Raw genomic sequence first — 24,459 nt, forward strand, 5'->3', positions numbered from 1 at the left:
GTGTGTGTGTGTGTGTGTGTGTGTGTGTGTGTGTGTGTGTGTGTTAATTGCTCCTTCTTCCACAATCATTTGGACTCACAGTTTGAAATTATTTGGTATCACTGGGGAGCACTGATTCAGAATGAGCCACCATGGTGGTGTTTGTGTTAGCTAACCTCCTCCCTGAGAGCTGTGCCTCATGCTGCCAGGTGCTTCCTAACCATGCTTGCCTGGGGCTGCCAAGGGTAGTTACTAGCAGCCTGTGCTTGCCTGAGACTAAGCATGGAGATTACCGCATTTGGAAGAGAACATTTAAAAAGAAGTCCTTTGCATAATGTTTCTGTTACAATCTTTCTTATGCGTAGGTGCATATAACAGTCAAGCTATTTCTACAACCTGGGAAATAAAAAAAAATAAGTATTTCAGAGGTTGTTGGATACAGTGACAGCAGAAGCCACAGAATTACACAGATGCATAAGGTGAAATAAAATGAAAGTAAAAAATGAACAATGGATTTGGGGTCTTTCACTTCCAGACTTCAACTTTCACAGATTTTTTTCAGTAAGATAATTGGATAAATTTATCCTGAATTTGCATTCCTAATGATGATGAGGTTTTTTTGTTGACTGCTCATGCTTTTGTGAGCTAAGAAATTGTTTTTCTATTCTTTTAGACAGTCAAATTCTGGTTAATGGTATCTGCGAAATCTTAATTTTTTTATGTTATTGGCAAAATCCTGTATGGATTAAGATATGAAAAACTTTTGTTTGAACTCTTTACTGGATTTTGTCACTCATCACTCCATACTACATCACATTTTATGTGATATATAACATCATTGCTTTCCCTGACAAAGTAAAAGAAATCAAAAACTGAGAAAAAACAGCAAATATGTCATATCCTTGAAGCACAGCTGAAGGAAACCTTTCAGAAACAAGTTGGTTGCATTTAATTATTCTAGGTCCTTCAAAATAAAATCCGTCATATTTGTATGTTCTAAGGTTATGAATGTCTATTTGTTGAGTGCACATGAAAAGGGAACTTTTGAATTTAGCATGAAAGGACAGAGATTGAAGAACGTCTTGGTCAATGTGCTGAGATTGTTTGATGCAAGTCCAGAAAAAACATCAGCTGTACGATTGATGTAGCCCATACAGTGACTGATGAGAAAAATTGTTCTGCTGGCAAAACAGAAGTTTGGGTCAGAAAGGTCTACCCCTGACATATTTTCTCATGATATTTCATTTTCAGCTTTACCAGCCACTTGACAAGTTAAGCTCCTTTTGTGCTGTTATAAAATAGTGACTTCAAAATGAAGATCTGGAATCATAGGCAAATCTGGGCAATTATGTAAAGTATTAAAAACTTGCAGTTTCATAGACTGTTGTAACATATTGAGGTCAAATGGCTTTCGTGAAGACAAATTGTCATCCCTATTGCACATGCCTTGCACACTGGCCATGGGTTGGTGCCACAATTTCCAGTTCTAGATGACATCTATAAAATATTTTGTACTGTAATCTATTGTTTGGGTGAATTCCAGTTGGAAAAGACTGAAGTAATCTGAAAGCAGTTAAAATATAATTGCAAATAGAATTTGTAGTTTGTGATAAGTATTTTTGGTCTGCTTCCTGGTTGCCATCTCTCCTGGTTTTGGTTATCAGATACAAATTATGGGAGGACAGAGATCTCTTCTCCCACATCACAGGATGACTACATAAGTCTTCCTGTCTCCTTGTATTTGTGGGTGTAGACTATTTTACCTTCTAAGCTGTGTTTTGTTACCTTTCCTTTGCCACATGGGAAATGAGGAGTGAGCAGAGGTTTCAGCTGATTGGTCCTACTCCAAAGGGCATGACCTACACTGACAGTATTCAAGCAAGGCAAATTGGTTCCTGCGGATCTCCAGTCTCTTAGGGTTTGCTTAATTATCATGATATCTGACACTAGACTTTGACATCAAGTTTAGATTTCCTTTCTACACATTTGGAGGCCTTCTCTGGCTTTGCTGTTTGCAGTACCCATTTTCCTACTTCCTTCTCAGCCTAACTGCATGCCAAATCCAATGTCATTCACGGCATACAGAATAACTTTTTTGAAATGGATCAGAAGGCTCTGATGACATTCTCTTCCCCCAGTTCAGTTCTCTCATGGGCCATACAAAAATAAGCAGATATCTAATGCGATCCCAGCTTGGGGGCAAGAAACTGGAATCCTTTACTGAGCTCACAACTTCATATTTAAAGGGTTCATGGTTTACATATTCATGGTATTACAATTGAGGACTTTTCGGAGATGAGGTAAGGGAAAAACCTGGTTTGACAAATCTTGGGGTCTTAGGAATTACCTCTTGGGAAAAACCCATTTTATCTTAGGGGATTTACAGGGTGGATTATGTATTGGATATACATTTGCAAAGGGTTACAGAGTATACACATGCAAGGGGGGAACGCAATGGGTTTTATGCAGAGGTTTGATGAGATCAGGGTACGGTTTCTCCAGGTTTGGGTAGGACATTCCAAACCTGTGACATCAATGGATCCTTGTCTGGACTTTAGATTGAGGTTTTTCCCCAGTCTCTGTCAGCCCAAGGCTTTGTTTAAACTTAGTAGTTTTTCTTTTTCTCATATCCAGTTTTTGGAATCCAGCAATCTAATGTCTAGACATTTTTTTCATCACTTACTTTTGTCTATTAAGTTTTGGTTCTTCATTGTTGCTGCAGAGATGTCCTGTCTTCTCTTTGGTGCCTACTGCACATTGAGATCTTGTGACCATTCAAATGGCAGAGCTACCCAGAGCTCTTCCCTATGTGCCTATCTCTATGCTGACATAGCAGTGAGAGACATGGCAGCTCATCTCTCAGGTAAAGTGTCCCTGTCTCTTAGCACCTTGCAATTTAAAACCATTTTAGAATTATCTTGCACTGAAGAATGGAGAACCCTCCTTTCCCTTCTGAGTCTCTGAGTCTCTGTGTGAAAACTGCCTTGTTCAACAGTACACTTATTGAATTCTGTTGCTTTCTGCTCTTTATGCTGTGCTGGCCCAACAAGGTCCAACAATGAGGAATTGTGGATGGATTGACCATTTCTTTTTGTGTTTATACTATTTCTGTATTAGAGTTTAGATAATAGGTTGTACAGTGACAAGGTTCTTGAATAGCAGGGAAATATGACATTGCTATGGACCTGTAGTGTCATGTGAGAGACTGTAGGGTACTGCTCTAGTGCCTGTTGCCATCCCAATATCAGTTGCAACTGAGAATCTCCTGTAAGTTCTGTATTACATCTAACCTTTGGCTGATGTCTTTGAGACTTAAGGTCATCCATCTCAAATGAAACTGAGCAGCTATGTGTGGGCACCAAATTAACCTCTGTCGTCTGAAATGAGATCTTCTGTATCTAGTGCATAGGTAGTCCCCTGCATTTACGTATCTATGGTCTGGACCTGATTCCTGCCCCACATGTCTTGTAGCTAACTTATATGTTAATTGAGTTACTGTTTTGAAAAATTATACTGTCTCAGTCTGTGTCACAGATCCAGAAGGCTCAAAATAAGACAGCGAAGCCAAGGGAGAGAAGCAGAAGCAAGAACAATAATGAGATCTTACCACGGACTTGCCCATTCCAGCTGGCTTGTCTCCATGCTGCTGTGTGAAAACTGAGTCCCGAGGCAGAGCACTGCTGGCCTACAGGGAGGTGGACAGTGGTGTAAACAGGTGACAGTCTATGTGTCTAGGAGCTACAAAAACACTAAACACATTGGGAAGTATGGGATGCTTGTGCCTTCCTCCAATACAACTATCATTGCCTCTTGATAGGACTTCAAAAAGGTATTTGGCTAATTCCTCTCACTCTCCCTTAGGGCAAATAAATGTTCGGTTGCATCTACTTAAATAAACACGCTTTGACTAAGACAACAAAATAATTAGAAATTGAGGAGTTATTTGTGTTGTTGGGTTGGTTTTTTTCTTATTTAACAGTGTATAATAGAAATGCAAGCCCAGAAAGTATATTTAATTCCCAAGTTGAACTGTACAACATAGATCTGCTAGTCCTACCATGAGTTTCTTCAGGCTGACATTTCCATGTGATTGTCTGCTACCCATCCTGCTGCCACCATATCACTGGCTGTATTTCATTATTTACTGTTTTTCATATATAACACTGAGACAATGAATACAATACTGCAGTTTTTTTCCATGGTGTTTATAGGCTGCTGAAAACACGGATTATTCTTCAGCATGAGCTCTGATCATTCTTCTAGACGGTATGTTTTCAGATGACATCTTTAATTTGTGATATTAATACTGAACCTGATCACTGTTCAGTGGTTTTACTGAAGTATTTACATATAGATTAGTGAAGTATTTTTTTCTAGAGTATGGAAGGCTCTCCAAGCCAAATTGGAATCATAAACTTAACTACAGTATCTCTATGACATGGATATGATTTTTGCTTATGAAATGGCCTTGGAGGTTTACTTTCAAAGCAAATGGAGTGCATTTCCTCTGCCTCATATATTTAGCTCTGAGTATGTGGGGAATGATTCGGCAAGTGAGTGTTTTGAATGAGCAGCAGTGAGTATATTCCGAGAATTGTTTTTTTCCACATCAGTAGCCTTTTAAGCATGATGAAGTATCTCAGTGAGTTTTACAAAAAAATTACATTTTAAAATAATGAGCTAATTAGTTAAGGCATACATGACTTTATTATGGAAAAAGAAACCTTTCCCAGAGTGATAGCTTAGTTACATAAAGTACCCTTTCATTTTATATTAAAATGGAAAGATGGACCTGTTATAGAAAACTTGGACCACTACTATTAATTATCTGATTGAAGATCACCTCTGGCTGTTAAAAAGATTTATATTAATCTGTACTTGATAGATTCAGAAGGATTAAAGGAGTGAAGGAAAGCGAATAAAAAGAGAATATCTTCCCAGCTTCATTGTTAGATGACCTTGTGCCATGGTACGTTTAAATTGCTTACTTCCTATAACTCTATAAAGTTCTGTGTTTTCATTTCTGGGTTAGATTGAAGTGTCAACTATTTTTGATGAATTACACTAGTAATATATGTTCATGTTCTTCTTTGCTCTTTTTTATTTATATATGTCCGATATAATTTAGCTCACCTAAAAAAGGTTTTAGGAAAGATTTTTTTTTTAATTACAGTTTCAGCAAAGTATTTTTTTTTTCCAATACCTTTACTGTTGTTCAGAAGACATAAAATGTATGTTTCAGATATTTAAAAAAACCTCAAATAAAAAGTTTATGCCAAATGTCCTGGTTTTCCATGTTCTGAAATTCAGAATATTTTGTAGGAAAAAACAGAGTTATGCAAAAAAACGCAAACAACGAACTATTGCAATTAGTGATTTAAACCTTTATCTTTTAGCTTGATCTATGTGGAACACAATTGAAATCAGAAGGTTTCCTTGCAAGAGCAAGGATTTAGCCTAACCTTCAGGATTGGGGTATTATTTATTGCTGAAAGGCGCAGAGGGGAGCAGATAGCTTTAAGTGCTTTATTTCTGTTATTGAAGATTCTCACTCATGCAGTACTTGAAAGAAAAGCAAAGTCAAGGAACATTTATATACAGTATATGTGCTCCTGAATTATAAAGGACAGTACAAATATACACGGGTTTATAGACTCACATCAGAAGGGACAGAGATATCTATAGTCAAGCGTATTTTATGCCAATTAAGTGAGATTAATAGAGTTATGCTATTAAATCTGTATATTCATGTGGAAGTTGTATAAAGAGCAATATATTCTCTATACATTAGCTAGTCTTGATGTGTTAAACTGCAGTGAACATGTTTTATATGTAAGCAAATAAAGTAATTTCGTATAACTATCAATAAAGTTCAAGTTTGTATTTCTGCTTAACATTGCAATTTAATATTAAGAGATTTGTGTTGTTTTCAGATTTTGTTTTGTGTTAAAGAAAACTCCAATAGGAGATAAATGCTTATTTTTCTGAAAGAACGGAGTAAAGCCAGAGATGTCTGAGAACAGGAAATCTGTCGTTGCAACTTTGACTAGTGTGAAAAATACTAAACAACGACAATAAAAACCTCCAAATATTCCGTATCTATTTTACATATTTTCTTGTTTCAGAAGCTGTCATGGGGGAATTATTTGCACTATGCTTTACAGGGGAAGTGGTACATTATAATATCTGGTGTATGTGGTCCTCACCTTTTTTCCCAGTGAATGTTTCCACTAGCTCTGTTCCACACAAGAGTGAGAGCATATACTACAGCAAGAATAAAAACAAGCATAAGTTATAAAGGGTTAAGTATCAGAAGAAGCTATTTATCAGCGCTTACTGAATCTCATGAATATCAAGGGCTTTTTGTGTCTTTGTTAAGCCAATCCGTGCTTTCTCTTGTGGCTTTAAGCAGCATCTCTGACTATTATTTTTCTGTATCCCACTGTGTGCTGCGCCATCTCAAACAGACTGGAGCTGCAGTTGTACTTCCACTACAAATGGTGATAAGAAAGTACCTACCCTCCTATCTGTTGTTTCCAAATGCAACATTTGATTGAGTGGAACAGTTTCTCAAACTGTACAACATTGCTCCTATTGCCACTTGTCATTTAACACTGTTGCTTTTGGCTTTGCCTATGTTGCATTTTGCTTTCCAAAAGCATACAGACTCTTGAATGAACAAAACTGGAGAAAATTTGCTCACAAAACAAGACATGTAGACAGAAGTGATTAAAGTAACAATGCTGTCCTACGCAGTTTATTACTCTGGTTCAAATATGCAGAATCACAGAATATTCTGAGTTGGAGTTTGGATCGAGTCCAAATAAAGTGAATGGCCCAAACAGGGTTCAAATCCAGAACCTTGGCACTATTAGCAGGAGTAAATTAGGAGATGTAGCCTTCTGCTCTTCACGAAAGGTTTTCTGTTGTGGACTTAACTGATTAATATTAGAGGTAGTGTGATTTTGCTGGCTAATTGTCTATTGTTTTGATGCTTCTTCCTATTGTTTTTTAAATTTCAGCTGTAGCTTTCTGACAGAAATATGTTGCCACGGAGAAAACACATAGGAAGGGCTGACTCTAGGAATGTCACTTTGGGCAGCACAAAACCCAATTTTTCCATTCCTAGAAAATGAGTTAATGAAGTTGTATAAGACTCTATCAAATAGCTGTGAAAGACAGTAGTTGCTAAAGCTGTATTGTTGCTAATGCTTCCAAGATATTACAAGTCCTCTGACCTGAACCATCTTACCTTGTCTTATTTTGGTATTATGAGCTTAAGTTTTTAGCTGAGGGTTGGAGAACGGAAAAGGCCAATGACTGGCTTGGGGAGGAAGATCTCCATATATTTCCTCAGTTGTTAGTGAAAAGACAGAAAGAGAAGAGTGCTTAGAAGGAAGTTCTTCACAAGGGCACATGGCAACAGTCTCAAGTAATATTGAGGAACACTCTCTGGCACAGCAGCTTAACTAGATATTTATAATTTTTCAGGATGCTTCTTGGGATGTTTTTGGCCCAGGCAAACTAACTATCCAAAAATTACACCCAAAATTATACCAAGATGTATTTTCCATCTGACTGCCTGAACTGGCCTGAAAGTACAAATGTGTCCTATCTAAACTGAAAATGTCTCTTCAAACTCAGTGCTTCCTCTATTTTCTAATTTCCAGCTTGTGCAAAATGAAGGTGAAATGGCAGTGAAAGAGGCAACTGCCCGAGCATCTTGCAGTGTTTGCTAAGGATAATATGTGGTTACATTTCATTCACCTGGGATGCTCTGGGATTGGTGGTTGTGAGATGGAGATAGCAGGATTGTCTTTCTCCCAGTGTGTTGCAAATGGAGAAAACTTTGTCTAAAAACAAGTGTTACCAATTGCTTTTCTTTCAGTAACAGTAAAATCAGCCATGAGGAATGGGGCTTGAACCAGCATATAGTATCACGCTGCTTTGGTTTCACCCTGAAAACCTGCTGCTTTCTTTGCAGAGTTTTTGTTGCATCTGCTAGGGATATACTCTCATATTAGCCTATTTCTAATTTAATTTCATTATCTACTTGCACTTTTTGTATATTTGCATTCATGTATCTTAAATTAATTGTATATATTTTCCGTTCTCCCTCTGCACCTGAAATTTTACACTGCTTATGTATCCCTTTTATTTATCTCTTAATATATTTTTCAATTCTGTTTTTATTTGCTATGGTCTTTTTCTCCTCCTAGTGTACATACTGTTGGATAAAATACATCACCCTTGGATATGCTGTAATTGCTTTCTGAACAGTTTCCATTTCCTCTGTGTCCTTCCTTCCTCCCACTCCTCCCATTAGACGCTTAACCCACTGGATTGCCTCCAGCACTTCCCCATTCTTCTGTATTCAAAGTCCTTGGGCTTTTTTATTCCTCTTGGTGGTTCAGTCTGCAGTAATGAATCCAACTGGATTATGGTCATTAGTGAGTCCTCCACCTCTGTCTCCTAACAGCTGCACAGTTGAAAGTCAGAATTTTCGTCTTTCTTGCCACCTTTTAATACATTGAGGATATAGTACATGACTGTTGCTTGATTTATTTCTCTCATTGTGTCCCTGTTCCTGTGTGTCTGGGTAGATGAAATCTCCTCTTATTAGTTTTGACATTTTTCTATATCTCATAATCTTCTTGTTCTTTCTGATCCTATTTTTTTTGTGATTTATATCCAGTCTGTACTGCCATCTGACTCCCCCTATTGCCTTGAATTTTGAGCTATGATGATCCTTTTAAAACTGCAAAAACTTTTGGCTTCTTCAAAGTTTTGGCCTGTAGGAAAGAAAGAGTTTTGAACTAAGCCATTACTACCTGAGTGGTGCCTGCCTTAGCAGAGCATATTCCCCCACCCACAGCTCCCTCCCACAGCGTTCTGGGCGCTCTGGCCCCAAATCAAGCAATTAAGTACATGCTCAAGTTCAGCCACGTGAGGAGCACCATTAACTCGGCAGGACTACTTACATGCTTACAGTTGGCACAGGATTAAACACTTTGCTAAATCAAAATGCTGGAGCTGTGATTTTAACACAGCTTGGTTAATTAAGGCTATACGTCCCCATGACGTGAAAGGTGCACAGTAACTCGTTCTGGTAGGCATTCAGGTGTGAAAGCAGAGAATTCAATCCTACATCTAGGTCTTAATAGTGTGCATGTCTGCGTACATTGGCATACAAACACAACAGCAGGGAGAACAGCACTGTATTTGTGAATATCAAGCAGAATGTCAAAGCAAATGTAAGGAATCTAGACCTTATTTGTTGCCTGTAGATGCAGTAAGAAACTCGCATTGACTTCAGTAGGCACAATTTGAGGACTAAGACAAACACTGCAACAGCATTTATCAAACAGCTCCATACCATGGACATATCTCTCACTGCAGTTTAACTTTACCATGTCTTACACTGTATGTACAAACTTTACAGAGAGCAGTAGATTGAGTTCGTGTCCTCCTTCTGGATTGCTTTAATGCCTGAAAAAATATTTAATGAAGCATTTATAAGTCATCTAATTTTCCTAACCTTTGTCCTACCTCCTGTTAGAGTTTTTAAGCATTAGAATGATAATCCTACTGAGTATTTAAACAATTATGTATCAACCCTTTCCATCATAGATGGCTTAGCAAATAGTGGATTTGCCTATTGTATTTTAGTTGTAGAGTGAACATTATCAAAATTAATATCCATATGGGACAAGGTTTCTAATCTGTGTCTTGTAGTTTTCAATAATGTTTTAAAGAAAATTAAATCACCTCTGAAAACTGAATTCTCAGGGTGAAATTACATATTGTCGTAGCCATCGTGTGTCACATTCATTTTGTTACAAATGAATATATCAGCTTAGATTTATTTTAGCATGGATTATGCTTTCCAAATTCAAGTTTTAAAGGTTCACTCTGAATAGTATTTCGGCAGAAAGCATCTGGAGAGAAAGTTGGATCTCATTTATAAGTATCTATCCCTTTCTGCCTTATGCCATAATAAATGTTCTCAACTGTAAGATTTTAGATGAGATCAATTGTACTTCCCGCTTATCCCCTTTTCTACTGGCAAGTTTAAAAAAAAGATGATTTCTTTTTCACAGCCTTTTAAAAGGGAGGACTCACTTGACTCATTTTTTAAAGTAGATAATTTAATATATTTGGAATTACAGCTTGAATTCCATCTGTAGGTCGGCATTTATTATAATAAGCAAAAATAAAAGAACAGCTCACATCACAGTTTCTTTCTTTCATTGCCAAGAACTATTTGCCATATCAAAGAAATTTGTCTGCAAACTTTTCTTTTTTAGTATGTTGTAGTTTTTAATGGTTGTCTTTGACAGGTGACTGCAAAAACTGAATTCCTAAAATGAATGAAGGGCTCTAGATTCAAAGTATCCATTTATTATCTTTGTGAATAATTCTGGTTTGGGGAAAGTTTTTAAATTTTTATCTTCAGATTAAATTGCTTAAAATATATGCTATTCTTTTTAAAGTGAAGTAAGCGAAGTAATTTACACCTCACAGCATAGTGAATAAGAAAATCCAGATGCAGACGTTTAATATTTGCCAACTTTAGTAAGGTCATAACAGAGGGAAGGAAACATCAGATCTTTTGGGAAGCATCATAACATACTTCATGTCCACGGAGGGTAGTAAGAGGCTTACTGACTGGGATGGAGTTAATGTTCTTCCCAACAGCCCACAGCGCCCTGTGCTTTGCGTCTGTGGCTAGAACAGTGTGGATTACACACTGATGTGTTGGCTATTGCTAAGCAGTTATCCCACAGCATCAAGACCCCTCTTGTTTCTTGTCTCTCACCTCCTCCCCATTCCCCCAAAGGCAAGTAGGCTGAGGGTGGACAAGAGGCTGGGAAGGGATACACTGAAATAGCTGAACCCAACTGACCAAACTGACCAAAACAAAATGGAAAATAATGAAAGACCACGTTTTTCTGTGATACTTGCGTAATCCCATGAAAACTTGTGGAAGCATTGTAACAAAACAATATGATTTAGAATGGAAGGTGGCATAAAAGCCAGACAGACATTCACAATATTTGCTTTGCTGTTTAAACACCAGTAGACTATATATGTTCCACAACTTCCAATACTGTCACTATAAGACATACCAATAAAGTGTGAAATGCTAATAAAGTAATAAAAGTGAGATCCATAAATATGCCTCCTACTAACAGAGGAGTGTTTGTGCTTAGTATTTGATGGCATCATTGACAGATTATACTTTTTTAATTAAGAGTTGACCAAAAGATATATAACATAACACAGTCTCTTAAAGAAAACTGGAGGGGGAAAACTCAGTATTATGTGACCACAGGGCTCATTCTCACAGTCCATCAGCAGAGTTTGAATGCTCCTCAGCCCTCCTAGAGAATATGCAAAATCCTCTTTGCCACATTCATTCCAGGAGGACTCTGTCCGAGCAAGTGAGGCTCCAGAAAGAAAGCACTTTTGTCGAGCTCTGCCAAAATGTTAACTGAGAGTTAGTGTGCAGTGTCACTTCATGATTAACTGGGAGGTGATAGTTGGCAGCTTTCTCAGGGAAAGTTTGAGGCTTAGCTACACAATGAACTTTTGAGGTACACAGATATATAACAGAGCAATCAGAGGAGGGGACAATCAAGTTTCTTCCTTCCTAGGTCAAAGCACTCTCCCTCTGCTCATATAAATAAGGAATCTCTCTCTTGAAGATGAGTACCGTAAAGGAAAAATATTTCACAGTATTTTTCCCCAATCACATAAATCAGTATAACACACATCTCTCTGTGTTGAAATGTCAACTTTCTGCAAAATCAAATCTATTCCATATTTCTGATAATAATTCAAAATTAATTGAATTTCATGTCAATGAGACTGCAAGTATGGAATGACTCCCATCTAATAGAACCACTGTCACAGTTTTTAAGGAAGATTCATCAGAAATGAGTGTCACAGAAGTAATGGTGGTGTAATAGCATCCAGCAGGTGATCTAGACAAGGAACTGCAAGGCGTGGAGAAAACTAGTAAATTTCCATGCTCTTCAATAAGAAAAAAAAAAGTAAAGAAAACAGGGATGAGGAATCTTGTCAGTAAGTGTCTTTCTGTTGAAAAACTGCTGCTTGCATTTCTATTAAATTTGCTACCAGTAGTTGCAGTAAATGCAAGTGCTAGAGAGACCATGAGGAATGGGGAAAAAACTGTGTTAAAGAATTACCTTACATTTAAGTGATGTTAAATAGAATTTAGTGTAAAAAGTGTAGAAGCAGTTTCTGCTAAGCAGATCATGAAAATACTCCTTGATAAAATCTTACAACATATCTCCCCAATTTCCCTTCATGCAAGGATATATGACCTGGCATCTGCTGGTAAAAAGATGAATGAGTGTGAGGGTAGAGTGTCATTATTCATTTTAAAAAAATGATTAAAATATGCTTATTTATTAAGAGAAGGTAGAAAGACTTATGCCACTTCTGCCTGGGGTTTGCATGCAACCAATGTACTTAACCCTTGGCGATTCTGGGTGAGTGCCCAGCTGGTGGATTACTCTGGCAGGAAGACCGGGCACAGTAGCTGGTTCTGTGCAGGTCTCGGTCAGACCTGCAGAGGCTATCGGCTCAGGGAGAGCGTTGTATGATCACAACCGCACTGCTTCCACGGTCAGCACTAGTAAGTCAAAAGCAGTGTTAGCTGCTTCTCCACAGCTGATTGATCAATTCATGACTCCTACAAGCCTAAGCCTGCTCCTTACAGTGAACTGAGAGTCCTGGGGTGCATGCTTCAGAGGCAATTAACTGTCCCTCAGCAGAATCAGATGGGCTCATTTGCTCTGGCTCGGTCCCAACACCCCACTGAGCACCACAGGGCTGGCCTCACAGCTTTGCATTATTTCTCTCAGGGTAGTGAATTCCAAGAGGTTTATTAACTCCCTCAGCAGCACTTTGGGAGCAGACAGAGCTGTGTGCCAGAACCCATTGATCAGAGGGTGCTAGAGAGCACAGTGAGGAGTCTGAGTCTGTTCTGTTCTCAGCTCCATCTCACGCTGAATGCTGGCTAACTTCAGTGGTGCTTCTTCAGTATCCCAGCACCATATCTCCTACTAATCATGTTTTGGGGGATCGACATTAGTTTGTCTTAATTTACCCCAGATAACAGAGAATTTACCGGTAACAATTTTGGATCTTACCTCATTGGTGGATGGAACAGTGAATTTTTCCAAGGGTGGTTCCTGGGTGGCTTAGTGACCCCATAGTGATTTCAGCCCTAAAGCCTATCAAATGGGAAATATGGCCGGATTATGTTAACTGTACATAGGCCATACAATCTCGTATTAAGGTTGAGCTATTTAATCCAATATTTAAGAAGCCTGGTGCTATTATCAAAGATTACATAGAAGAGAATCACCTCCAAAAGTGATCAAAGGCACACATAAGGTGAACGTGGAGTCTGTTAGCTATAACAGATAAAAGAAGTGTCCTGCGCTCCTCTTGGATACTGCACCATCTGCAAGAGGAGGCAAGAACTCGCTGAGCTGGGTATGCTAGACAGACAAATCTGTTGCTTTCCATTAGATGCATGTAGATGTCAAAGAATTTAAGCAAGCTACTGTTTCAGCTAATCTGTGCAGCATCTGCATACTTAGGTGATCTGTAGACCAAGAAGTAAAAGTGTATCCTTCTATTTCTTTTTTTTTCCTGCCTCATGTTAAGGACTATGTCTTTCATGTTCTACCAGCGCATGAAAGCATAATGAATGAATATATATGCTTGTGAAAAAACCACTTTTGATAATACTTACTGAAACCTTAAAATGAGCTCCCAAATTGGTCTTTTATCAGAGTAAGTGCTGTCAAAGTTACAGAAGTGCTTTCTGGAGCAACTGTTGTGTGTAGAAACTTGTTATAGTAAACACTCTTCTGTTTTATTTCTGTTGTTTAGTTTTTATGTTGTTATGTGCAATAGGGAAGGTAATAAGAAAAGCAAAAGAATAGCTACTGGAACAGTATGACATTTAAAAAAAGGGAAAACAGCAGTGAAACTGTAGCTAAGGAAGCTACAGTCTCTGTACTTTCTTGAGAATATCTAGTCTATGCATAACTCTGTGAAAGGAGTCATGATAGTTGAATCACTGTCAGAAAATTTCTGTTACTATGGGAAAAATGGGAATAAAATAGCTGTATTAAACTGAGACACAAAATCAATTTATTTCACAATACAGAACTAGAAAAAAATATCCAACTTTTTTCTTGTCTCAACCTCATAACTGGGTTTGACTCCTAGTTGGATTAATTTGATAATCTAAATCTAACAACCATCATCTTTCTGATTTTATTTGCAACAGTATTTTTAATTTGATTGTTGTATTATCTCAGTCTTAGTTTAATAAGTAATGGTCTTTAAGTCTTAATGTGTTTGTTAAATCTTTATATTTGCAATATAAATTTCTTTTAATATGCAATAAGAAAACTGTAGAAAGTAATTTGTTCTTTCAAACTATCTTTTTCAGCATGTCAAGACTGAAATATATCAGCTATAGTATTTGTGTACCAGTTATTTCTCATCCTTCTAATGAAAATATTCAAAAGAAAGGAACTGAGAGAAGGGAACTCTCTGTGTGCAGAAGAGAAAAAGGTTTCAGTGAAAAACAAGACATCAGCAGAGAAAAACAGTTAATACAGATGGCTTTGGGAAAAAGTCCCTTTCACAGAAAATAGACAATATATTGGGGACTGCTGAGATGACAGTACTTGATTTGACATGGCACATAAATTCACAGAATCATAAAATCATAGAATCAAAATCATAGAACAGTTTGGGTTGGAAGGGACCTTAAAGATCATCTAGTCTCAAGCCCCTGACATGGGCAGGGACATGTTCCACTAAATGAAATTTCTCAGGACCCAATTCAACCTGGCCTTGAATGCTTCCAGGGATGAGGCATCTACAACTTCTTGGGGCAAGCTGTTCCGGTGCTTCACCACCCTCACAGTAAAGAATTTCTTCCTCACATCTAATCTAGATCTCCACTCTTTTAGTTCAAAACCACTAAAAACATTGTCCCTTGTCCTGTCAATATCTGCCCATGTAAAAACTCACTCTCCTTCTTTTTTTTATAAGGCTATTTAGGTACTACAAGGTGCTATAAGGTCACCCCAGAGCATTCACTTCTTCAGGCTGAGCAGCTTCAGCTCTCTCAGCCTGTCTTCATAGGAGAGATGCTCCAGCCATCTGACCATATTTGTGGCCCTCCTCTGAACTCTCTTTAACAGGTCCGTGTGTTTCATGTACTGAGGAATCCAGATTTGGACACAGTATTCCAGGTTGGATCTCACAAGGGCAGAGTAGATACTTAAATTGAGCTGCACTGAAAACACAGAAATAGAAATGGACTTTTCCTAATAGTTAGCATGAGTTTGTTATCATTAACTAAGGCAATAAGTATTAATGACAGTTATTGCCAGTGGATATCTCTGAGAAATGTGCCTTTATGTATTGTTTGAAAGGGGGTTGCACATGCATGATTCCTTGCAGTTACTGCCAGCTGACCGCCAGCTCTATGCATTCTGATGCCATCAGGAATTACATCTCACGATTTGGATAATAAACTGCATTTTAGAGAATTGCCCCCAGGCTTTTCAGTTACTGTCCTTATTACTAACAACTACAAGTGAATCAGCAGTTAGCCAAGCCTTGCTAATTTGGGCCAGTAATTGGTACAACAGCACTACTTGGTACTTACCAGCACCTCCCGCAGTTCTGCCTTTGGTCACTGAGCAGCCCATGCATCAGTCATGGAAATGTTGAAAACCTACTACTAAGCATAGCTGCCACCAGTTCTGATGAGGAGGAGTTTCCTTCAGCAGTGGCCCTTTGCTTTTTTGGGGTTTGTTGTTTTTGTGGGTTTGGGGTTTTTTTTTGGGTGAGGTTTTTGCACTTCAGGCACTGCTGGAGCTAAAAGAAATAAAAGCCATAGCTATCCAATGTAAGAGAGCATCAGACTTATTTCAGCATTGGAGATTTGAGTAGGCTGAAGAAGGATTTGAAAGGGAGAATAACTGAATGAAGGGAAAGTCAGGAGAGGGTCATTCAAGAAATGACCAGAAAGGAACTTCTTACCTTTTCTGAAGATGCAATTCGAAGTCCTGTTTCTCTGGTAATTGAGGGGTTTTGTTTGTTTTCTCTCAGCTAGACTAAAGGTTGACTATTTAATGATCTCTGCAGAAGCAACCTGTCTTCACCTTCTTCTAAACTCAGACTATTGAAATATTGTATCTTGTAGTAGTTTCTTTGTATACAGAAATAGCTATGTCAGTTGCTATTACATATCAAATAAACGTAATTAAAACCAAATTGAAACAGAGGAAAAGCAGAAAGTTGAGTGTTCCATTAATCTGCCATGCTAGCCAAGATCCAGAATGTGGTCTTAAAAAGAAACTGTCATTTTTCTGGCTGTAATTACGTATGACTAATAGCAGAAATTTATTCTAGGTCTCATTCATTTTGGATTATCCCTATTTGTAAAACGAGCAATTGAAAGGACCTTGATCAAGGACTATTTTTAAATTGTTTGCTTTTTAATGAGAGAAGAGAGATCAGACAGTAAGTTAGTTGTACCTCAGAGAAATGAATCTGTTAAGGGAGTGCAGTGCTTAGTGAGATTTTTATCTGCGAAAGGGAGAGAAATCTAAAACTGCTCATTCAGATTCCAGTCTACTTCACCTGTGCCACTTAGTGAGGCAAAAGCTTAATTTTAAATCTGTACACAGGAGAAAATCTGCATTAATTTAAGCTGACTAAAAGTCCACAGTGGGGGAATTTTCTGTTTCTTTATTGTTTATTATAAATTCTTGATTGGGTTAGATCTAAGAAATTGTATCTGGGCAAATGATCAATAAATATGTTCAGATAAAAAGAACAGAATGTTCTGTGTTTTACTTACATGTGCAGTTAGGTGGCCCATTAGTACTTTTTTCGTGTGAGTGGCTGCCTCATGGGAATGTTAACTGGTGAACTCTGCATTTTGACCTAATATGGCTCTGAGCCACTCACCCAGAAATAGAGTTCCCTATTCCCCAGAACCACTCTTGCTTATATCTTTAATATCAGTCCTCTCCATAACACACTTCTACTGTATGTTATGTTTTATGAGTAAATCTTCTGCTGTAGGAATTTACAATTAAAATAATCTTCATGTTGAGGACGTTTCTAGTATTAGCTCTGTCCCTCATTATCCTACTTCTGTTTAAACCTCTTAGATGTGAAATTGAAATGGTTAGTTGTACATGGTAAGATGAGGAAAATCTATTTTAATTTTAAAATGATGAAACTTCCTGGTGCATTTGCTGGGACTAAACTCGAGGGCGGTAAATTTTCAGCATGGTATGTAGGGAGTTAGCTATATGAGTCATTAACATTAATTCCCATCCGTAAATAATTTTGAAATACTTTAACCAGCAGGGGAGCTATTTCATCTTTTATACTTAGCTGATTGTAAAAATGTATGCTGAAACCATCTGGCCTTAATGTTTTGTCGGACTTCAGGCTTTTAACAGCCAGTCTGATTTCCTTCACTGAATTGGGGTTTCCTAATCCCTGGCTCAATTCTCTTTCCAAACTAGGTAATACCATGTTGCTATTTGTTTGTCAATCAATCCCTATCTCACCAATTGAGATGAATAACAGAGTTGCTATAAAAACGAAGAAAGGCTTTGGGCCTAATTCTCATTCATGCTAAAGTTCCTTTACACTACTCCAGTTGCTCATTTACTGAGTGTAAATGCAATTTACTGCCTGAGCAATATAAAGCGACTGTAACATAAATGAGAATCAGATCCTCTATGTTCAGACTAGCTAACAAATTCAAATTGCTGAGTACTATTTTCCCACAGGAGCTTGTGTAGTGGAATTTCAATACATCTAAAGAATGCAACAAGTCAATTAAAAAAAAAAAAAAGATTAAATGAGAAATGGAATGGTTATTTTTAAGGTCTGTTTAGAGATGATTTTTCTAAACAATGGGACTGACTAAGCCTGGTTGTTACAAACATGCCAACTTCATCTAAAGTTCAACCCTGCATGATGCTTGGAGATTTGCCACAGTGCCTGGAATGAACTATCCATATTACTCAGAGAAGGAGGACTGCATTTCAGAGGTGGATGCAGGGCTCCCTGACTTACCTGATAGCATTTCCCTTCCAGGGACTGTCACTGAGATTCAACAGTTATTAACTACTGATACACAACAGTGTGTTTTGATAATGGGTGAATGGGGGGATAATGGCAAAAGTAACTTGAAACTATAGTTACTACAAATGCCAAAGCAGATGCTGCTACCTCACACCTTTTCCCATTTCTGAAGTTATAGGTTTTATTGCCTAAAAACTCTAAAAAATGGGTTTCCCCATAATGCTCTGTAATGAGAATGATGATCTGAGCCAATGTTAGTCTATACTAAGGAAGACATTTGATGGCAAGTAGACTGTGGAGTGGGCTATTCCAGTGTAGACAGAGGTCAGTATTCTTCTTACACTGAAGTTCTGTTATATCAGCATGAATACCCACTTTGATGTGAAGTCCACATTCCTGTCCCTGTCCTCGTTTTCTTTTGGTCTGCCAAAGACACTTCAGCAACCCACATACTAAAAAAGAATTGTTCTATCATGGAAACCACAGGCACATGATTTTTTGCTAACACATGAATACTTATATGCCATAAAATTGTCCTCTGTGCTCTGCTCACTACTTCAGATCTATAAATCTCATGCCTATTCTTCTCTCACCAGCTGCTAGTCAGCTGATTTCAATCCCACCTTCACCTTGCTGAAGAGCATAGGGAATGCAGCGTACATGTCATCTGCTACAAAGATTAATAGCCTTCTGTGGCTGCTAAATAACAGGCTCGTTGTCTAACCTAGGGCTATGTTAAGGTGTGCATGTCCAGATCTCTCCTCTGAGATGCCACACTGTCTCTGAAGTACATCTCACGATGAGGAGTTCCTGACACTTGATTTTGTGGGAAGACTCACGCGGTTCCTCTCCTGAAGGAGCAGGTGTGTTTCTGTTGCACAAGTAAACATCAACAAACTTTGTGTCCTTTTAGAAGTGTCTTTTTCACTGTTCTAAGTTAGACCTATGCCTAAAATTACTTTGATAATTTTCTAATGAAAAGTTAAAATCATCCTACTGCTCCTATGCAAGTACACAAGAGGCTTTACGGGTGCTAATAAATAGAAATCTCTTCTTGTTCTTTGGCACTGAACATTGTGATTTACACCAATGTAACTGATAATGGAATATTTTCCTAGTTCACAGTTCGGATAAATAATTTTAAGTAGTAAAATATTTTTGAGATGTTGCTCCTGCTATCATAACTTTCAGTTTTGCTATGAGAAAAAAAATCTATGTAAGTGTTTTAGAGCAGAGTTGATTGTCATATATTACTTGGGCAGTTATGATTAGTTTTGCATACGTTAAAATGCTATAACAGTATTTAATGCTGTGGTGAATGCAGGAATTGCTAGTGCCATCTATCGTTGGAAGATGTAGACTTGTAAATGTTAATTTGCATATTCTATGGTAAAGGAGCATTAAAAATTTAATGTTTTATGAAGTTTTATTGCAAAATGAAATAGTTTATGTAACTGCATGTTTGGAATGTTTGTACTTTGCATTTTTTGAAATTTGTCAGTCTTCATAAAGATAAAACCCATATCCCTGGGTTTTATTTTCATTACAATCTTTTATCTGAAATAAAACTCTATTTCAGTTTTGGACCTCTAATAAAAGTTTGTAATGATTCACTGTACAATAGGAGAGAAACCAAATTTTTGTTTGCTGGGTACAGTTAATTTTGAGTGGAAGGTTCTTCAAAAGTGTACAGCAAAAGGTGAGAGCTGTTTCCTACACCCAGGGGAAGCACAGAAGTATTGCTACAGCATATCCAGAGCTCTGTGGTCTCTAGATGCCAAACCAGGTGACATTTGTCTTGGTGACATTTGAATGATGATGTCTTAGTGTTATTTTACTGTATTGCAACTGTTTGTTCACTGTGGCTGCTGCGTTGCCACACTCCATAGGAAAAATCTTTGTCAAAAGATGGGCCAGTTGTACACCAGGAGTGTTAATCTGTCTCAGCAACACCTCTAAACTACTGTGGTGATGTCTTTAAGCAGCCCTAAAACACTCATTCACAACACCTTGTCACCTGGCATTTTGGGGTGCTTTTGGTTTTTGGCTGCTGTCATTGTAAAATCGTAAAAAGAAGGCAGTAACTGTCTACGTCAACAGGTACATTTGAAAGATGTTGACATCATCAGAAGGAATGAGTCTAGCTAAAGCCTTTTTAAATGAGGCTAAAACTCAGCTACATCCCCCATAGCAATCCATCCCACCTTGGTCTAATTCCTTAGGCATTGATTTTGGTGGTGCTCGGTTTCTGCCTTCTGCCTTCTGTCAATTCATACTCCATTGCAATCCCCATGTAGGCAGGCATTCCTTTGTCTCAACCAAAATCCCTTAAATATACCCTAATTTTCAGACATGGTCAAGTCATGACTTACACACCATTGTATTGCTCAGTATACAAGGATCATGTGGAAAAGCAGAGAAGCAATGCCTAAATAAAGGTCTGTCATTAAGGTAATCACCCAAGAGAGATCTCCAATTTCCAGGTGAGGATTCTCAGACAGGTATACATTACATCAAACCATCTTTGTTTAAAAATACCAGCAGTCTTCAGAGCAAGGACCAAAGATTACTTCCTATGTTCTAGCAGAGTGCCCAGAATACTTTTTTATCATTATGATCTGGGGCAGTTTGTGTTTGTTTTTTTTTTTTTTTAACATGTTCCCTTGGTAAGAAAGGAAATGTAAACTTTGAAAAGTTGTTCTGTTCCTTTACCATTGACAGGATTATTTTAACAGTTAAAAAATAATAATGTAAGAAGAAATAGATATATCACAGAATGATCGAGATAATGCTAAATGAAAAATATCCCATTTCTGTATGGCAAAATGGCTATCTTATGACAAATCAGTATTGCTGTCTAACTTGGGGTAAATCACTTTTTAAGAAAAATATAACATTGAAATATAGAATTATTTACTTTTAAATTACGAACTGTATATTTTGGCTTTAAATGAATGTACAATAATCCCTTGCTGCCTTATAAATATATTTTTGTTTTTTCTTCAGTTTGTAACACACAAACTCTAATACTTTGGAAATAACACTCTTCTTTTTCTTACAGGTCTATAGTAAGAAGAATAGCAAGATACAATTCCATAGAGTTATAGCTTGAGTAGTTAAGCAGTTTGAGACCTTTCAGATTGTTTTATTTTCCCCTGAAATTGATTTTGCAATCAGGAATGTATTTGTTGTAATCTTGTTTATTTTTGAAAGATGTACATGAAATCCTATTTTCCTGAATATGGTGGAAAATAAGAAACAGGAGACACATCTTTCACCTGATAACATTTTACTTTGAGTTCTCTGGTTTGGATTGCTCTCTGAACTTAATTTTCTTGCTGTTTCCTATGTTTTCCTTCTGTTGTACAGACATGCATACATAGTAATTTCAACTCTGTTCATCTATTACCACTTGATTTGAACTCAGAACACAAGTCCTATGAGGAGCAGTTGAGGACTTTGTGTTTGTCTAGTTTGGAGAAAAGGAGGCTGAGGGGTGACCTCATTGCTTTCTACAGCTTCCTGAGGATGGGGAGAGGGAGACACTGATCTCTTCTCCCTGAGACCCAGCGATAGGACAGAATGAAATGGTTCAAAGGTGCATCACAGGAGGTTCAAACTGGACTTTAAGAAGCATTTTGTTATGAGAAGGTGGTCAAACACTGGAACAGGCTTCATAGAGAGATGGCCAATGCCCCAAGCCTGTCAGTGCTCAAGAGCTATTTGGACAATCCTCTTAACAACCTGATTTTACTTTTCATCAGTTCTGAACTGGTCAGTCAGCTGGACTAGATGATTGGTCTAGGTCCCTTCCAACTGAAATATTCTATTCCAAGAATTGGTTTCTGCCATTAGTAAAGCAATCAGAAATTAAACTATTTCCTTGGTCAGATTAAGTGAAATAGCTGGCCTTGCTAATCACATCAGCTTTCTAAAATCGGTGGTCCCGTAACAGCTAAAGAGCTCACAATTATAAGCCATTCAGCTTCCTGCATAAGAGCTGAATTGTGACAAAACATTTAATTTAAGCTTTTCAGTTGAAATGTTCGCCTCCCTCGCAAAGATTCAGACTTGAGTGTGTACAATGCAGATTAATAATATCATAGTTATGTCATGCCAAGTTTCAGAAAGAAAAGACTCTCACAGGTAAAAATGAATTATTAAACCTGAAGTAAAAAGAGATGGGAGTCCACTAACACAAAAATAAGAACCTTTTTGAAGAAGCTCAGCTACAAACTATAACTTTATTTTTAGCATTATGTTGAACCTTTTGGCTTTGGTTTATAACGATTGATGAACCACTGTCATAAATATAGAAAAACTGGTTTTTTCCCAAAAAATCTTATAAAAAGCCACAGGCAATTTCAAAAGTATAAACCCCAACTGTTTTAATAAAAATATCCTGCCAGATTTTCAGTTGCCAGATTTGTTTAATGCCATTCTGGATAAAAGTTTGATGAAGTTCATTATTCATTCAAGATAAATGAAGTTTATCTTCATTCAAGAAAAAATTCAAAATCTATCAAACACATTATAGATCTTACAGCTGAAATAATTAGGTGTCACTAGGAAAAACACAGGTCAGTTAAGAATCTGAGTTTTATGGATCAGATGTGCTCATAACCTTTACAGGCACAATCCACTTGCCTGAACATTCTATGTGCATCAGATCTATTAGAATCACTTGCAGCTACCGTAAATATTTTTGGAAGGTTTAAAGGTACTTAATATAGATGTTGTCAGAATGTCAATACCATTTGTGGTATTTCTTGTGTTATCATGATGCAGCTTATACTAGTTCCAAAGTTCAACCACACTACCTCTTACATATTGATTCCCAAATCTAAGAGCACTGTTTAAATTTGTCACTATCTGATGTTGGAATTGTCAGAATGCCAGGTGAAGGCTGAACTTTCTTTACCTGCTAGGAGAGATTGTTGCTTGACCATGCATTTCTTTTCATAAGAGATAGTGCCTCATGAAATCCATGCAATGACCCTTGCAGAATTATCAGTATTATCCTCCCCTTCCTGTTTTTCAGAGTATGCAGCAATAATGTTACCTTCCTGAGCATGTGGCAATGTATATCTGCTATAGTTATATTCTACAAAAGAGAAGATAAGACGATTTTAAATTTGTAAGCTATCTGCCAGGTTGTAGAATTTAATTTGCAAGACCAAAATTCCGCAATATTGTGTTTATGTTGCAGTGCCATTTACTGTTTAATAGAAACATTCAGAATGCCCTAGTTCCATCTGTTATAAATAGTGAAGTCTGATAAACACTCTGCAAACACAAGATGCAGCTTTCTGGCAAATTATGTTTAGTACAGCCCCCAAACATAAAGCAAGATTTATATTTTTTGCATCACTTTTTTTTAATTTACTCTACAGTAATTACTCTAGAACTTTGAGTACATATATAAATAACTCTCAAAGTTTTACATTAAAATATTGTGTGAGAAGTCAGGAACAAGTATACACACATACACATTTCACACCTTCAGCAGTACTGCAAGCTACAAATCCTGTTATGGCTGAAGAATCTTTGATATAACTACTTGCAAATATATTTGTAATCAGATAAATAGAGTTGAAAGGCAAGCCCCCACACTATTATACATTGTATGGACAAAAATCTCGATTTTCACTTAAGAAAATAGAGGTGAACCAGATGAGTATGAATGGACTTGCAAAGAGCTCTGAGATGAATAGCCAAAGATGAAGTTACTGCTGTTCTCTGTTCACAGGAGAAAGGAAGAAATTGTGTAGCAACAGAGCGAGTGAGTCATTGAACAAGACTGTTATAAAGTGTGGGTGAACTGTCGTAGCAAAAGAAGGTTCCTGCTAATGCTGTTTGGGTGTCATCACTGTGTCACCTGCCAAGACTAAAAACCAAATAATTCTATAGTTAAAGAAAAACAAACTTGCAATCTGAAACACCTGACAGAGTCTATAGAAACATTTGAAAAGACAGAGTTTAAGTAAGTTTATGTCTTCTTTTGCTCAAGCTAGGTGCCACCAGGTGACTCAAGCATCCACTCAAAAATGGAAGAAAGATATTTTTGTTTGTTTTGTGTTTGAAGCCGATTTATTTCAAAGACAAACTCACTGCAGTCACTGCAGACAGTCATTAAAGCTAGTGGATATTTCCTCCACTGCAAAAGATGTTCGTTTATTTTTCCAGTTGAGTTGCCTAACTTTGACTTAGCTGTACCCTCTCTATGACATATTCACACCACTTAAAATTTCCTGGCTGTGTGAGCAGATGATGATGTAGATTGGATTTTTTGAAAACTAT

General features: G+C 37.4%; 1 long non-coding RNA gene across 1 annotated transcript in view; it reads right to left on the minus strand.

Annotated features, from left to right (window-relative positions):
- LOC113950469 overlaps positions 1–24,459 on the minus strand; it is a 62,270-nt gene that overhangs the window by 26,936 nt on the left and 10,875 nt on the right. Inside the window, exons 3-4 of the long non-coding RNA XR_003528742.1 lie at positions 6,186–6,243; positions 3,587–3,664 (exon numbers count right to left, since the gene is read on the minus strand). This is a non-coding gene — a long non-coding RNA (uncharacterized LOC113950469). The remainder of the gene's footprint in view (positions 1–3,586; positions 3,665–6,185; positions 6,244–24,459) is intronic.

The sequence above is a fragment of the Corapipo altera genome, unplaced genomic scaffold (assembly GCF_003945725.1).
Source record: "Corapipo altera isolate COAL_440 unplaced genomic scaffold, ASM394572v1 0, whole genome shotgun sequence".
Taxonomy (NCBI): domain Eukaryota; kingdom Metazoa; phylum Chordata; class Aves; order Passeriformes; family Pipridae; genus Corapipo; species Corapipo altera.